Here is a 17,876-nt window from a genome sequence, read left to right on the forward strand (position 1 = left end):
GAGAGAGGAAACTTTTGCAAGATTGTATTTGATTTGGATGATCTTGTGTATCTTTAAAGAGATTTGTAAATCTTAGGGAATATTTAGTAATTAATGGATGATCTATCTCTCACTCTAATCTCTCTCTAATCTCTACACTCTCCATCTCATACTCTCAATTCTCTACTCTCTCAAATCCATACTTAGCAAAATTTAGGCATATAACATATGGTATGGGTGATTAAATAAAGTGTGTGAAAGGTGATCAAATAAAATCACAAAACTATGGTAATGTCACTCATTAATAAAATACCACATCATAAATATTCATGTGACCAAAATAATAATTATAGCACTCATATTAGTGCACTCACATATATATAATATTCCTCTTCGTAGGAAGAAAAATAATTTAAAAAAAAATATTATGCTCGGAAAAATTTTCATAAACCGGCCTCATTCGATTTCTCGATAAAAATAAACCATACTTGCTTTGGAAACTTAAACAAAATTCCAAATGCTAAGGTCTCAAATAAAAATCATAATAACTCGGTCACAATGACACACGTCACAAAATCACATAATTACTCAGTCACGTAAATTCACATAACATCACATCAAAACAGTCGGCAGACTCAGATAAGTTAGACGTCTCTCTGACCGACTCTATATATCTAGGTTTCTCACTCTTTCTTCCTCGACTCTATTTCCAACTCAGTATTCCTATTTTTCTTAATAGGACAGTCAATCTCTAACAATTCAGTATCCGGTAACTCTATTCCCGGTAGTTGGAAATAAAATAAAATCTCAACTCGATATCAATCAGCATCTCTATCTCAACTCATTTCTCAAATCTCATCACTCTAATTCCATCATCGGTTTATTCATTCGTATCTCTATTTAAAAGACAATCCGTCTTATCTACTCATAAAAAAAGTAGTCTCGTATTTCGACATCTCGGTACTCTTATTAGTGTTAAGACACTATCTCACAACATGAGGAAAAGTACGGGGTGTTACATCCTACCCCCCTTAAAAAAAAATTTCGTCCCGAAATTTGAGTTATTCTTCTTCGGGAAAAAGCTCTGGGTACTTCTCTTTCATCTTCTCTTCAACTTCCCATGTTGATTCTTCTTGACTATAATATCTCCATTGGATTTTCATCAAAGGAATCGATTCGTCCCTCAATTATTGGATCTTCCAGTCCAGTATAGCATCAGGTCTATCTCATCGTAGCTCAAAACTGGTTCCAGGGACACCTCTTCTTGATAGATGACGTGTTTTGGATTAAACACGAACTTTCTCAATTGAGAAACATGGAAAACGTCATGGACGTTCGCGAAGCTCAGAGGCAACGCTAGTTTATAGGCTACATGGCCTATTTACTCTAATACATATCATAAGGTCCTATATATCTCGGTTTGAGTTCTTGTTAACTCGAAAATAACATGCTCCCCGAGATAGGGAAAAACTCACATAATCATCGTTTCTATCATCAACAGAATCTATTCACAATTACTCAATTGTTGAGTTTTCTTTTCTCGATTTTGCTAATCGATGCCATAATTCATGGCTAAGTGGTCTCACTTCTATTGTGGAAGTCTCTAATAGGTATAATTGTATAAGGTTGTCAAAGTGGCGCCTTCACGTGTTAACACGTTAAACATCCTTCTACGAAAGATGCCCCCTCTCGCTTCTTATTCTCCTATCAAAGCGTCGTTTCAGTCTTGGCATATCTTCATACTGCCCACATGTGTGGTGTAAGGGTGTCATGAGCTTCGCTCATAATCTCATTCCTCAACTCTTCTTTATCGGGTATACACACTCTCTTTTAGACAAAAAGGCATTATCTGTCGTCTCTTCATAATTCTCTACTTTTTCGGTTCGAAACTTTATTCGCAATCTTTCCATCTTCTCATCCACTCTCTATGCTGTGACCAATCTCGATCGTAGGTCAGGGGTAACGTTCAGCGCAGAAATTATTATTTCTGTCGTTTGTGGTGGTATTACTACCTCCAAATTCATCTTCTCGAATTCCTCGATTAGGTTCTCTTCTCGAGTAAGGAGAAATCCTAACTCTCCCTGATTCTTTCTGCTCAAAGCGTCGGTTACAACGTTAGCCTTCCCGGGGTGATAATTTATTTCACAATCGTAGTCTTTCATCAACTCTAGTCATCTTCTTCGTCGTATGTTCAGATCTTTTTGTTCAAAGAAATATTTGAGACTTTTATGATCGGTGTACATCTCACACCGTGCTCTATAGGAATGGCGTCTCCAGATCTTCAAAGCATGCACTACGGCTGCTAATTCTAAATCATGCGTCGGATAACTCATCTCGTGTGATCTCAGTTGTTGCTAAGCATACGCTATAACTCTTCATTCTTGCATCAGTGCACATCTTGGACCATTTCTCGATGCATCAGTATAAACTGCATACTCTTGATCCGCTTTTGGAATAGCTAACACTGGGGCTATTGTGAGCCTCTTTTTCAGCTCTTGAAAACTTCGCTCACATTCGTCCGTCTGACGGACTTGACTTCTTTCTTTAGCAGATGCGTCAATGGCTTAGCGATTTCTGAAAAGCCCTCAATAAAACGTCGATAATACCCTGCTAATCTCAGAAAACTGTGAATCTCGTGCGGTGTGGTTGGCGATCTCCGCTCCTGTACCGCTTGAACTTTTGCTGGGTCTACTTCAATTCCTCTCGCGGAAACAATATGGTCGAGAAAATTGACTTCTTCAGGCCAGAACTTTCATTTGCTAACCTCGCTTAAAGCTTTTCAGCTCGTAATCTTTTTAGCACGATCATCATGTGCTCTTTGCGTTCTCGTTTACTCTTCGAGTAAATCAGGATATCGTCAATGAAGACTATCACGAACTTGTCTAGGTATTTGCGAAAAATGCAGTTCATATGATCCATGAATACTGTCGGGACGTTCGTCAAACCGAAAGACATATCTTCCAAACATCTTTGAGTTTATAGTAATGCCATAATGCATACGCGATGCCGTCTTCGGAAATATCTTCCGATCATATCTTCAGCTGATGGTATCCCGTTCTCATGTCAAACTTTGAAAAAGTGCTCGCTCCTTGTAGTTGATCGAATAGATCATCGATCCGGGGTAACGGATATTGATTCTTCAACGTTACTTTATTCAGCTCTCGATAATCGATACACAACCTCAAGCTTCCATTCTTTTTTTTAACAAAAAGAACTGGTGCTCCACATAGTGAAACACTGGGTCGAAAAGAAAATCGTATCTAGAAATTCTTGGAGTTGCAACTTCAACTCTTGCAACTCTGTGGGGGTCATTCTATACGGCGCTTTCGACGTCGGTACGGCGCTAGGTTCTAACTCGATCGTAAACTCAAGCTGTCGATCTGGGGAAAACCCGGTAAAGTCTCAGGAAAACGTCTTTATACTCTCGCACATCTGGTACGTCGTCAACGTTTGCCTCGAATTCATCTCTCTGGTTCAAAATATACAACATACGCGGTTGTATCTTTTCTTCGCAAGAGATTTCTTGCTTACAGTGCCGAGATAATCGGCGTCTTCTTCCATTTTCTCTCAATACCAATGAAGGAAATTGGTTCTCGGCCAAATGGCTGAAAATATATTCGTCTCTCCGTGCATTGTTTCTTTGCACGATTTTCTTCTAACCAGTCCATTCCTCACATTTATATCCAAGTACCACATATGCATCAGTCTCAGATTTCTAATCTCGAGCTTAATCGATTCTAACTTAAATTCTAAGTTAGGGCATACGGATGAAACCGTAGTAATTCTGTCTATGGGTACGGCTACTCTTTAGAGGTTGTGGATCAAGCTCTATGTTCAGTGTCGAACAAACATACTATGGGCACATCTTTCAACTCGCCTATATCTAACGAATTTCCTCTATTCTTGTCCGGTGCTTCCTACTCAAGCGCGAACAGTTTCTGGCGATGCGGTTGATACGCCCACGACGATGCAGTCGATTCGCCTGCGGGGTTGGTAGTTGCCTTCCTGATTGACGCGGTCGATAGGCTGGCTGTTGTCGCTGTGGTGGAAATAGCGGTAGATTCCCTCCATTGCTTTGAGTTGCGGTCGAAACTGAATCGGTCGTCTTTCGCTTCCACTTTGCTGACGATTCGGACACTGTTTCGAATAGTGCCCGATCCTTCCGCAGGTATAATTGCTTATTCTTTCTCATCTTGCGTTATCTCCGACGTAATTTATTGCTCTTCGACAAAGCGATAACCCTCGCGGTCCTTGAAAAACTGCTGCTGGGGCAGCTGGGCCAATTAAAAGCCGTTCGTCTCGGTTCTGATATTGTGGTGGCGCATCATGACTCTGCCACGGCTTCTTGGGGTATTGACTTCGGTCGTCCCATTTTCTCTTTTCTTCTTGCCCGCATCCAGGAAAGGATGGATTGCACATCTGAGTGCTCTAACTCGTTTGGGTGCTGAAGCTCAAATCACGTTCTCTGGCTGCATTGCCAGTCTTATATCAAATGCTCTATTTAATGCTTCAGTACACATAACCGCATTCTGACTCGTTACATCGTCTCGTACCTCTTGTCTCAAACCTGATCGAAACAAAACTGACATCTTCTCAATCATCTCTTCTCGATATGTGGCACACCGGACCTAGTCGCGAAACTGACGTTCGTATTCAGCTACGGTTTTATTGCCTTATCTCATATCATCAACTCTATTTCTTTCTTCGATCGGTTTTTCTTTCTCGGTAAAAGTCTAAGGGAACATATATCAACCTTAGAACTAATTCTCATAACTCACGAATCATAAGACTCTTACTCAACATCATACTATTTTCTCAATTCTCATAACTCATCGTCAAAGACATATTTCATGTCTATCAATGCAACATTAGCTCAAAACTCTACTCAAGCATAGAGACTCTCTGGTCATCGTCATATAGACATATAAGAAAATTTTCTCTTTCGAGAACTCTTACTAATTGCGGGGCGTAACGAAAATAAAACATCCTCTAATACTACGACGATGCTACATCTATACTAGTTGTCATCTCAGTCTACTATCGTGGAAAACATTATCTGCTCTAATCTGTCATCTCGATCCCCTTGAATCTGCTATTGCCTATTCTGGCTTAGCATCACTTCTTCTCGTCCTCGAATTTGTTAGCTTGTTGCATACTTGGCTAATATAATAAAATCCATAATCGAAAAGTTGTGCTCGTCCCGTAATAATTATATTCTATGGCTGCTCCCATATATCGTGTTTCTTCCAAACACTCTTCTTGTTATACCATCCTAGTTACCTAGACATTCCTAATTCTTGTCGGATGTGGTAGGGTAATAGGATGTGATGAATAAAAATGCTTGATTTTGAACAAGACGAGCTCAAGTAATGGAATGATTCCATAATAGCCAGTGCTGTTTCAAGGATAATGAAGAAGTTACAATTAAGGCAAGATCAAAAGCTAGAACAAAATCTAGAACAAAAACTGAGATATGATATGATAGAAATAAATCAATACTGGAGGTAGAAACAATCCACTAAGTGGAAAATGAATAAATTGTCCACTGTTAAGCAAGGGGCAAGGATTTCCAACACAAACGGCTCAGGCTCAAACACAGTGGATCTGGAAAAATTTTCTCAATAGGAAATAGTTCATCTCCTGTTGGAGTTCAAATGGATGCAGAAAAATTTAAATACGACCCAGCGGGATAGGGACTCAATAAGTCTACTCTCATGACTACTCTAGCGATGAAACGCGCGGTCCCGGTGAAAGTACCTCTATTTCAAAGTACTATTGGTCGATAGTATCTATGCATCCCATGAAGTCTCCATAACACGTTCGTCCTATTAGGGTCGTGTCCCTAAATCGCGCTAAAAACTCTAACTCTCGTCGTATTATCTCAACGGTTGGTTTCTCTGTTCCTTTTCTTCATCTTCTTCTTGGTTTATGCTTGGTTCCCTCTTCTTTTCGGAGGTATACTACAAAAGGAAAAAGAGTTATATAACTATCGATCTCTAAACTAACCGTTCGTCTTTACAAAATACAAATCCTCGTTTCTCATTTCACTTCTATATCTCATTTGTGATCTCAAAGTTCTCAAAACTCTCATCCAGTCTATTTCTCGTCTATCATCGTTCGAAATTCTCATCAATCTCTATTTCTCATTTTTTTTTTTTTTCATCATGCATCAGCATCATCATCATTCTCAAAGCTCTGCTAAAGATAGTGAAACTCACTAATCATAAACATCTCTTGTATATATATATATGGAAAATTGCCTCTTTCTCGAGGTCTTTTACAAAAGTAAAGTCTTATGTACAAAAGCCCTAACTCCAAAATGATGCTCTAACTATACAAGCATCATACATACTAAGCATATATAGATCTAGGCTATACATACATACACACTATACTATGCTTCTCTACCTATATATATCAACTATGCATCTATACATATATACGCGTCTACTAGACATACGTGATCACTAGACATCATATCTCGAGATCCAGCTCGTCGCCTCAATCAATACGGGCTGTCATAATCTGACTCATCCACTATCGGAGTATAGACAGGTGTCTCAGGAATAGGTATCCACGTATCAACTCCATCGGCAGTAGTCTGTCGCTGCAGTGGCTGGGTCCAACCATAGCCGACCGTCATCTCTGGAGTCTCCTCCTCGGGGTCCTCCTCATCACTATCGGAGCGTGCCGGCCGAGATCCTCCCTCCTGAGCGTCTCGGTACGGTGAATATAGAATCGGGTGCATGTACGTCTGGAAGGCCAAAGTGCCAAGCTCAGGCAGCGGGGCAACCCTCGGATATGGATCTGAAGGAACATGCTGCGTCTCAGACTCAGTAGAATCAATCGGCTGTGTCGACTCAACAGGTGGCAATGGCAACGGTATCGTCGCCGGTGTCAAATCCCAAGGCGGGAAAACAGCACTGGGAGAAGGAATAAGTGATACAAACGCAAACGGATCACGCTCAATCCCAGGTGAGTACGGCTCGAAAACCATCGGCTCTGGATCATCGGACTCGAGAGAAACTGAAATCGGATCAGCTGGGGGTAGAGGTGCCATCAGAATCGGCTCCTCGAGAGGTGGAGGCACAACAACTAGCTCCCTTCCCTGGGCTGGTCCCTCAAGCTCTCCATACGGCGGTGAAGGCGGATCGCCATGAGCAAGATAACGGTGGCTCAGCGTCGCGATGAAGCCACTAAGGTCTCCGTACCTGATGCCCTCCAACCAGGTAGTATCTACGTACTGGGGCACTAAAGATGTCGCCCAGTCTCGCCACAAAGGTGGCAGTAGTGGAATCAAAAGCGTAATGGCCTCCGCGCCATCGATCCCATAGGGAATAGCCCTCCTCCATCGTCGGTGATAGTGTGCCAGAAGTTCACCCAAGGTGTCATCCTCGTCCGGGATATACTCCCTGAACCATCGCTGCATCGCTGTCTCGATATGACTCGGCATCCTGTAATATAAAACATCATATCCATTAGAAAATGGATGACGAAACTTACTTGGTACATCTCAATCAACAACATACTCGTCCTCGTTTGGTACGGTGGGGCATCGGCTATACTAGCCTCAACATTCCTCCTCATATTCCACATCAACTGCCTCATATCAGATTCCATCATCTCAAATAATTCCGTCATCAAAACAATTCATAACTCATTAGTAACCCAAACTCAGCTTTTAACAGAAAAGCAATAAGAAACAACATCAACCTCTTACCTCGTTAAGCCGGAGGAGATGGGGTGCTGGGGTTTCGTTTCAAACTGACTCTCTCAAACTAGCCTAAGAATTCAAATTAGACTAGTACTCAAGTTAAAAAGATACCAGTAATCAAAGGTTCAACTCAGTCAAGCAATAGACTCAGAGCAGATGACCTGCTCTGATACCACCCTGTCGCAGCCCGAAATCCCGACACTAGTGATAGTGGGGTACGAGTGTCGATACGACTATTTTTAAAGAATAAAAGATAAGAAGAATAGGTCGAACATCAAGCGGAAGCTCACATCAAAGCATGCTAAGGAAAATATTATCAATTGAACCCAAGGGTAAAATCGTCAACGTCGTTGTAACTTTTTAATTATCAGGAATTTCACGAATAAAAATAAAACAGGTATAGCTTATTTTTCATAAGGAAACATAATATGCAGAGTATCGCAGCAAAAGGCGAACCAGTTACATGTATGGAGACACATAACCGTGAGTATATTACTTGATTCATATTCAAAGTAACTTCACATCAAGACTTTATCGATAAAAAGGAAATACGATAAAGTAAATACGTCATCTAACGATTCCCCACCAGCACCAGACCAATCTCACTCCTCGCTTAGCCTGCACATTTAGAAATACATGCAGGGCGTGAGTATATAATACTCAGTGGGCAAACGCCGAAAAACAAGAAAGGCGCTCTTAGAGCTATAAGTTTGAAACTTGCCACATCTCAGCAATACACAGAAATAAAGTTAGCGTAAATGAATCTGTGCATGCAGTTTTCATAATCAACATCATAAATAAGTAACTGCGCAGTTTAAACATTCATCATGTATGTACCACTTCCACTACTCATCATCAAAGGTACTGAGAAGTAGGCCTCCCTCTCAAGTACCGTGACCGGCCGACCCGAAGACGGCTCACAGTCACCTCTGTGCACAAAATCCCGCTTGTGGCAGGACCGAATTCGTCTCATCAGTAGAGGGTAACACACAAGCTCAACATCAAAAATTGGCAAGTCAAACAGTTCTCAAATATCATTTATCTCAAAACATTTGTTAATCTCATAACATCATTATATCATCAAATCATTTTAGAAAACTCGGATAATATATTTATACTCAAAATATTGCCCACCTGAAGACCTTACTCAAAAACTCCCGTCAAAGTGGAGTTACTTACTTCCTTGCTCTGCTCGTGTCTTCAGGGATCATCGTCATCATCGAAGGTTCATGTCATAAAATGAATCCCGATTAGAAACTCAACGACAAAAACTCATGCCTCAACTCATGCTCTATATTATATTCTATCTCTTAATCAACTCTACATAAACTCTTTACTCATTTCAAAACCTTAAGTCCAAGGATAGGTTTCAAGAAAATCATGGTTCTAAGTCTCGATTTATCACTCATATATGGCTCGTCTAATATCATTCAAACACTTAGGCAACACAATCACATAAGGCACATAAGAAAATACCATCAAACGTCATCAAGACATGTTCTGTTTTTACACAGACTCGACTTCAAACTTTAACACGTTCTGACTCCGACATCCCCTGGACTCCAGACTCATACCAAACGAAAGGTATTTGAGTCTAGTTTCATTTAAAAAAAAGTAGAGTCAGAAACTCCAAGTGGTTTGGGAGATATGGCGTTTTTACCAAGGTCTACCATATTCGGCAGTTTTGAGCAATCGGAAACATTGATTTTTTTAAAATAGTAAACGTTGTCCAATTGAGCTCAAATTTGGTGGATATCTAGCCCATACAGTAAGGTTGATACCATAAAAATTTGGAAATCTAATTCACACAGGAAGTCACTGAAATGAATGACTTTGTCCCCTGTTCTCTGAAATTCCCGGCAGAAATGTGCAGATTTGGTTTTGCATTTTATAAAAATAGTAAATCAAGTCCAAATGACTTGAAATTTTACAGAGGTGCTCAAGACTCATGTAGGGACATTCTGTAAAATTTTCAAAGCTTTTTGATATCGACAAACCGTCGATCACAGTAGGTCAGTAGCCTACGAAAAATCACCAAAAATTCATTCCCAACTCTTAAATGCTCAATTTAACATTTATACAAAGCAAACACATCAAAACTCATTTTAAGCACTTAAAGCACTTAAAAACATTCAAATACATCAAAATACTCATAATACTCAATCTTGACTCTTTTCTTTCATCATCCACTCAAATCTCAAGGAAAACGTTTCTACAACGTATCAATCAAATTCCTTTCAATCTCATGCTCAAAATTTCTCAATCATTCATTATTGACCTCATACATCATGTAACTCATTTTACACATATATTTCCCTTTTTATCATGTAAACTAACTCTAGTGAAAAACTCATATATCATCATAAAATTCTCAACAAAAGCATGACAACTTCACAAAATGATCATAAATCAATTTGACCTCATTTTATCATTCGTTAACCCCACATCATATGAGAACTCAAAAACTCCTTCAAACTAAACTAAGTCCAAATTTTACTTAGCTTACATTAGACTTAATCAAACATATTAAAACACTACTATCATGCTCAATTACACATATCTTAAGTTAAATCACTTAATAGACACATAGACAAGAAGATCCTAATTTTTATTAAACTAAACTCTAAGAAATTTTATAAACTCACATGGATCTTTAATCTCATCATATATCTATCAATTTTAGTCATTTAAACTCACATCAAAACCATCAATTCACAAATAAGGGCATATATACACATATCCCTAATTCTAGTAAACTAATCTCATATCAAAACTCCAATTGACATCATATACTCAATTTACTCCATCAATCATCATCATATACACCTCATAAACTCATTTTCATCATCAATTCATCACCTTGATCATCAAGTCAAAAATTCCCAATTTGGGGTAAACTAACTCAACCGAATTTTTACATCACAAAGCATAGCTTTTCAAAACATACACAAATCATTACCAAACATCACATAGATCATTTTTCTCACCTCAATTCAAGGAAAGAAGAAGAAAAATTTTTGAAGGGTAAGATACCCATTTTTTCGAAAATTTGAAGGAAAAAGGGAGGGGGTGATTTCTTGCTCCAATCCTTCAAATAAACTCATATACACACTCATACAAATTATATCTATGAAAATGGAGATCACTTACCCAAGTTTTCACCAATTATCCAAATTTTCTCTCACTATTCTTGAAACCAATCTTCAAGGATTCTCTTGGATTTAAGTTAATAGGATGTGTTTATGGAGGATTTAAGTAGTGATTTATGTGTTTGGCATACTTGGTAGAGCTTCGGAGGTTTCATCAATGGCTAACAATGGAGGAAAGTAGAGAGATGAAGGGGAGAGAGAGATGACCGAAAATGGGGTGGAGAAGAGAGAGGAAACTTTTGCAAGATTGTATTTGATTTGGATGATCTTGTGTATCTTTAAAGAGATTTGTAAATCTTAGGGAATATTTAGTAATTAATGGATGATCTATCTCTCACTCTAATCTCTCTCTAATCTCTACACTCTCCATCTCATACTCTCAATTCTCTACTCTCTCAAATCCATACTTAGCAAAATTTAGGCATATAACATATGGTATGGGTGATTAAATAAAGTGTGTGAAAGGTGATCAAATAAAATCACAAAACTATGGTAATGTCACTCATTAATAAAATACCACATCATAAATATTCATGTGACCAAAATAATAATTATAGCACTCATATTAGTGCACTCACATATATATAATATTCCTCTTCGTAGGAAGAAAAATAATTTAAAAAAAAATATTATGCTCGGAAAAATTTTCATAAACCGGCCTCATTCGATTTCTCGATAAAAATAAACCATACTTGCTTTGGAAACTTAAACAAAATTCCAAATGCTAAGGTCTCAAATAAAAATCATAATAACTCGGTCACAATGACACACGTCACAAAATCACATAATTACTCAGTCACGTAAATTCACATAACATCACATCAAAACAGTCGGCAGACTCAGATAAGTTAGACGTCTCTCTGACCGACTCTATATATCTAGGTTTCTCACTCTTTCTTCCTCGACTCTATTTCCAACTCAGTATTCCTATTTTTCTTAATAGGACAGTCAATCTCTAACAATTCAGTATCCGGTAACTCTATTCCCGGTAGTTGGAAATAAAATAAAATCTCAACTCGATATCAATCAGCATCTCTATCTCAACTCATTTCTCAAATCTCATCACTCTAATTCCATCATCGGTTTATTCATTCGTATCTCTATTTAAAAGACAATCCGTCTTATCTACTCATAAAAAAAGTAGTCTCGTATTTCGACATCTCGGTACTCTTATTAGTGTTAAGACACTATCTCACAACATGAGGAAAAGTACGGGGTGTTACAACAGGAGCGCAGACTGATCAACAGACTGAAACTTCTTCAGTCTCAGAAACAAGAACTTCTACAACGTCTCAAGGAAGCAGAGACAGAATTCAAAATGGCGTCAGAAGTTTTTGAAGGAGTGATTCATGAGGAATCACTTCAGCACAGAAGAAAGATGGAACGTGAAAGGAGCGTGCAGCAACAGCCAATAGACCTGAATTCAAAGGAGAATCAGTCATAAGACTCAGGGGGAACTTACACTTCAAACATCGATGTATCTAGTGATGATCACTGTGTAAGCTTCTCTCAACAATTTCACATGTATCTATGACTGCTTTTCTTTATTACTTTTCGGCTGTATTGTGCTTAGTCTGACGTGTCTGAATGCTTACTCTCTTTATTTTATGTATTAGACACGTGCACACTTATTTTAAAACGGTTGTCACACGATCACACGATCCTGCCCTTTTTACTAACAAGCGGAGTGATCTACGTGTCACGACTCCATTTGCATGGATTTCAAACGTTTATTGAAACCGCCTTATGCACGATCTCTCACACCTTCTTCAAAAACGTTTCATCTTCGACTAAAAGATTTACTCAATCTCAGAGAAATCTTTGTGTGCAAAATTCCTTGAGAGTACCTTTTTCTGCAAGACTAACAGTAAGAATCCACAGTTCTACCTCTGTGAGAATCAGCCATCAGACTTTTGCAGAAAACCTCTTAAAGATCCAAATGGGAAAATCAGCATCACAACAAGTTGTTTGTTACGAATATGTTGTCACATTGGAGTCACTCCAACAGTTTGCTTATTTCAACAAGATCAACGAGATTTTAGAACGACATGGATGGATGAAGTTCGTTCAATGTTCGCCTGAGTTTCTTCTCGACGAGTCGATTATCCGAAAATTCTACGACAACATCAAAACAGATGAATTGACTGGTGAACTCAAAATAGAGATTTCTGTTTTCACGAATGAAGGCTTCTCAGAATCAACAAAGATGTCCATCAACATATCTCAAGAGGCTAGGGAAATGTTCAACCTCCCGACTGATGGACCAGCCCCATTCTTCACCGATGAAGAAGCCACAGTGTTGGATTTGTATACTGAAAGCAAGAACTTTATGCTTGTATACAATGATTCCTGTTATTCACTATTCTTATCTCCTATCTGATTGTGTTCATGATTGCATATGTATGTTCTTTATCTCTGTATAAGTAGATTATATGGTGTGTTGTAGATCACAGAAGACCATATAATTGGAATAACCTTAAGAGATATAATATGATCACAGCCGAAATAACTCTAGGACAAGTTATTGGTTTAGGCTGCAGTATAGATGGAAGTAGTTTGTCTTGGCTACTTGTCTATATTGGTACGTCATTACGTATTGATAGGACCAACAGTTGAGATGTATTCTTCTATCTGACTTAAGTGAAGAATCAAGATCTCGGTGACTCATAAATCTTAATACTAATAAGTATTCAGATATATATGTTAATTCGTATATCACTTTGACTTACTATGGGCGAGAGTTAAATACTAACTCGAGTACTCTGTATCTTGGGTGATAGCGGTTAATATATGATATTTGATTATCTGTATTAGTACCCGTATCCGGTATAGGATAATGACATCCCCTTAAGGAGCTCAATAAGGTTTATTACGCTAAACCCTACAGGTTGATTAAGTTCAGGCGTAATAATAAAGATTGAGTGGTACTGCTTAAGGAATTATTAAGAGATTAATTAATTTAAGCTGTCAGAGCTCTAATTAATTAATGGATGTCGGATATTTTAAATACGGAGATTTAATAAGTCTAAATACAAGCCCCGACTCATCACCGGCAATAAAGGGGTAAGTCAGTATCGGTTCTCTAGTGGAATGAACTGATATTTATAAATTAATTATGGTCTGGGCTGACCATAGATAAATTAATTTATTTGAGGCCCATCTTTATTCCTTGTATCTGGTCCCTGGGCTGGCCCAATGTCTCCTAGCCCAAGTAGGGCAGAAAAACGCCTACACCCTAAAACTGGCGCCCCACTCTTCTTTCTGTATTATTAAATACAGCTGTCAGCTCTTAGGAAAATACACTGATCAAAATTAGGGTTTTGAGAGCAGAGAGGGGGCGCAGAACGTGATTGGCTTTTCTGTCTTGGGAGTTCTCATAGTTCGTTGTCCATCCAACGTTGGGAATTGAGCGGGATACAGTCGAGAAGATCAGAGCTGGAGTCTGAATCATTCGACGCGATCATCAACCATCTGTGCATCTGATTCTCAAGTAAGTTTTCCTAACACCTGTGTGCAGCTGTTAAATTCATAGGAGCATGTTAGGAATTAATCGTTGTATGATGAATTAATAATAATCCAAGAAACGATCATCGGGCAATCGAGTATTAATTCAATTTAATATTCCTTCACACAGAGCATATGAGAGAGGCGCTGATGAACAATACATCTGCCGACCGCGCCATCACCAATGTTCCGAGTATTTCAAGAATTCATCCTCATCTCAAACCCATTGCCAAAATTATCAAGAAATGCTGGTTTGGCACTCTTAGATCCCCAGGTCATCTCTCTAGACCACACAAATTAGTGTTGATCGCCCTGATGCAGAAATGCCCATTCAACTGGGAGAAGGCCTACATTCAGATTCTCGCTGAAGAGAAGAAGGAATCCCACTCCACCAGGCATCTGCGTCAAGGAACCAGAGTTTCTGCACTCATTCTTCATAGTGCTAAGGAGACACCTTGTTTCTGGAAGAACACTACTCAAGTGTCTTCCACCATCCATCTGTTTGAAAAACAGAAAAGTTCACTCAGAGGGAATATCAGTATCTCGACTGAAATTCCTCTCCTCATTTCTGAGCCACGATACAAGACTCGAGGCTCAACCAAAAGAAAGTTCGACAGCTTGTCGTCTCCAGTCAAGATCTCACTTGACACTCCTCCGAAATCTCACAATGAGGAACATGAAGAAGATGCACCAAAATCTTCTGAAGAAGTCCTAATGCCAAGCACGGAAACTCCTCAACAACAGGCTCCTACTGTTCCACCACCAGATGAAGGAAATCAACCGACAGAGGAGACACAAGCAACCAATGATAGAGAAACTGATTCTGAAGAACTTCCCCTCAGAGGTTTCTTTCACTACTGTCTTGAAGGGTTCAACAAGAAGGCAAAGTTTGATGATGTTACTAACGTCAATGCCGCATCCTCATCCTCAACCTTGGTCAATCAAACTACCCTTCTCAAAGACTTCGTGACACAATTGTCAGAACACTGTGTCACAACCCTCTTTCCCACAGTCTTAGCCTCACTGAATCCTGAAGAGTTCCAAGCTCTTGTCAGCTATTTCTTTTTCATCTTCATCAAAACCCTACCCAAATCCCAATACAAGGAGATTGATGAAGTTCTCACTGAAAGAGAGATGGAAGCTTTGGAGAACAACATCTTTGAGAAATTCAGAGTCACAAATGTTTGGGATGGCATCCACGACTGGGCACCCAACTTCAGACTGTACCTCACTTCCAGAGGTCTTCTCAAAGAAGAAAATGCTGAGGACATCAAAGTCCACCATGAATCTCCATCGCATCAGAGTGCCCCAGCCAAAGCAATAGAGAAAGGAACGCCAGCTGAAGAACAAGAACCTGTTGAAACTACCACTGATGAAAGATTTCAGATGCTGGACGAGAGACTGCTCATTCAAGAAGAAGCTTCATATGAGCTGAGAGTCAAAATTGCAATTCTTGAATCAACAGTCACTCATCTTCAACAGTAACTGGAAATCCAGAATAAATTCAGCGAGGTCCCTGAGTTTGATGACAAAGACAAACGAGAAGAGGACAGAAAAGGAAAAGGGAAGCTGACTGAAGAACCAAAAGGAAGTCCTCCAAGGAAGCCAAGCAAACATCTCCGCATCAACTAAGGACTAAAGAATATCAAGGAATGTCATCTAAACAAAAACTCATTATTTTGATATGATGTTCTTAGATTGTCTTAGTTCGTTTTTCTTTGTTATGTTCTTCACCACTTTAGTTTGAAACTTTGTCCTTTACTGAGTATTAAGCTGATCCATGATTATTCAGTCTTTGTTCCCCTTGCCTAATTTACTCTTGATGATTATGGATTATCTAATTTAGGGGGAATTCTGTTTAAGCTTTTCCTGTACTTGTCTGTCGTCTTCACTGATTGTTGGGAACTTGTTCGCATTTTCTATTACTTGGACTTGTAATGAAAATAGGGCCTATGAGTGTTAATGATTAATTGACGAGATTGCGTTCTACATTAGACTTTCAATTTCCAAAATCTCTTTTTGAGCATATCTTTTCGAATCATTGCATGCACTATACGCCGCCTATTTTCGGCAAGAGATTATGACAAATATTCTATATCAGTCCATATCTCATTTTTCTAGACACTTTTCTGACGGGCATTTATTACGGACGTCAAAATTCATTAAAACTGATTTGGCGCGCAGATTTCAAACCGCCCACATCTTTTCGATTGCCCTAGGAAACTGTTCATCTCCCTCGATCACACTTTCTCCATTACGACCACTACTCAATCTTCCATCACTCTTGCATTCTCTCTAACTTTCAAAATCCACAGCATTATACTGTGAGATCCCTTCCTGTAAAATTTTCTTCACAGATTTCTTTTTCAAAATGGCCAAGACCAACATGAAGAAAAATGACAACAAGAAGGAGGCATCCAGAGAGAAAGAAGTCAGATATGAGCAGACGGTGCACAAAGAATCATTCGAAAAGAAGCCGGAATTTGCAAAGGTCTCAGAAATTCTTCACCGGAACAGATGGATGAAGTTTGTCACAAGTGAACCAAAGTACCTACTCGACGACGCTGTCAGAGAATTCTACGAGAATCTCAGATTCAACAACTCCGAAGGACTAATCTCAAAGGTCAGTGACTCATCCAAAAACACCTAACGGATGGACTCGAATTTATACGAGGTCGTCCTAGGGCGGTAAGGTGACTCAAGTCGTCTCTCAAGGAAGGCTTAGCAGGGCTTTAACTGCGCTACTCACAAGAAACAGAAAGAAACCCTAAACATTCTAATCGGGTAATTGGGTCTGGCACTCTCTCTCTTTAAATCTAGGCGTAATTTAATAAAGCTTGTAAAATTATCTAGTGCAGAATCAACGGGAAGCATATTAATATATCTAGGCGAGAAATATATATGAAGCAATAGATCAAGCATAAAAACTAGGGTTCTAAACTAATTAATCTAGAAGCGATAAATAACCTAGAAACGTAAAGCAATATTTATCTAGGCGCATAAAGAAACAATTATCTAGGCGATGAAAACATCAAAAGCATGAATCAAATATCATTATTTAAGTGTTCGATTATCTAGGCAATGCAATAACAAGAAAGCTTGTAAAGATTAACTAATCAAAATGAAGAACTTACAATTGATTCAATGAAAACAACGATCTAGCGGAATCCACAAATATCTAAAATGTTTCTATCTACCTAAACTAGGGGAAAAAGCATAAAATCGCAGGTGGAGGCTGCTGGGGTCGAGAGCTGTCTTCCAAACCCTAAAAATCGGATTTTATAGGGTGAAAACGTAACTGCCGGAATTACACAGGGACGGCGGCCGCCGTGGGACGGCGGCCGCCGTGAGCGCCCTTCGCAATTTCTCTCCAAACATTGTGCGGCCCGCGCCGTGGGGCGGCGGCGCCATGGACGGCGGCCGCCGTGAGCTCAGACTCCCAACCGACTCCAAATGATGCCGAAACGCGCGGTAACTCCCGATTCCTGCATACGACAGAAGCACACCCAAAAGGTCATCGAGCACGTGAA

General features: G+C 39.3%; 1 long non-coding RNA gene across 1 annotated transcript; it reads right to left on the reverse strand.

Moving 5' to 3' along the window:
• Window positions 1–7,160: 7,160 nt before the first annotated feature.
• On the reverse strand, window positions 7,161–11,067 carry LOC131024454 (uncharacterized). The gene is made up of 4 exons (XR_009101850.1): window positions 10,844–11,067; window positions 8,828–8,891; window positions 7,509–8,311; window positions 7,161–7,433 (listed from the first exon to the last, which is right to left on the reverse strand). It is a non-coding gene; the product is annotated as an uncharacterized LOC131024454 (long non-coding RNA).
• Window positions 11,068–17,876: the final 6,809 nt, after the last annotated feature.

Source organism: Salvia miltiorrhiza, chromosome 5, assembly GCF_028751815.1.
Source record: "Salvia miltiorrhiza cultivar Shanhuang (shh) chromosome 5, IMPLAD_Smil_shh, whole genome shotgun sequence".
Taxonomy (NCBI): Eukaryota; Viridiplantae; Streptophyta; class Magnoliopsida; order Lamiales; family Lamiaceae; genus Salvia; species Salvia miltiorrhiza.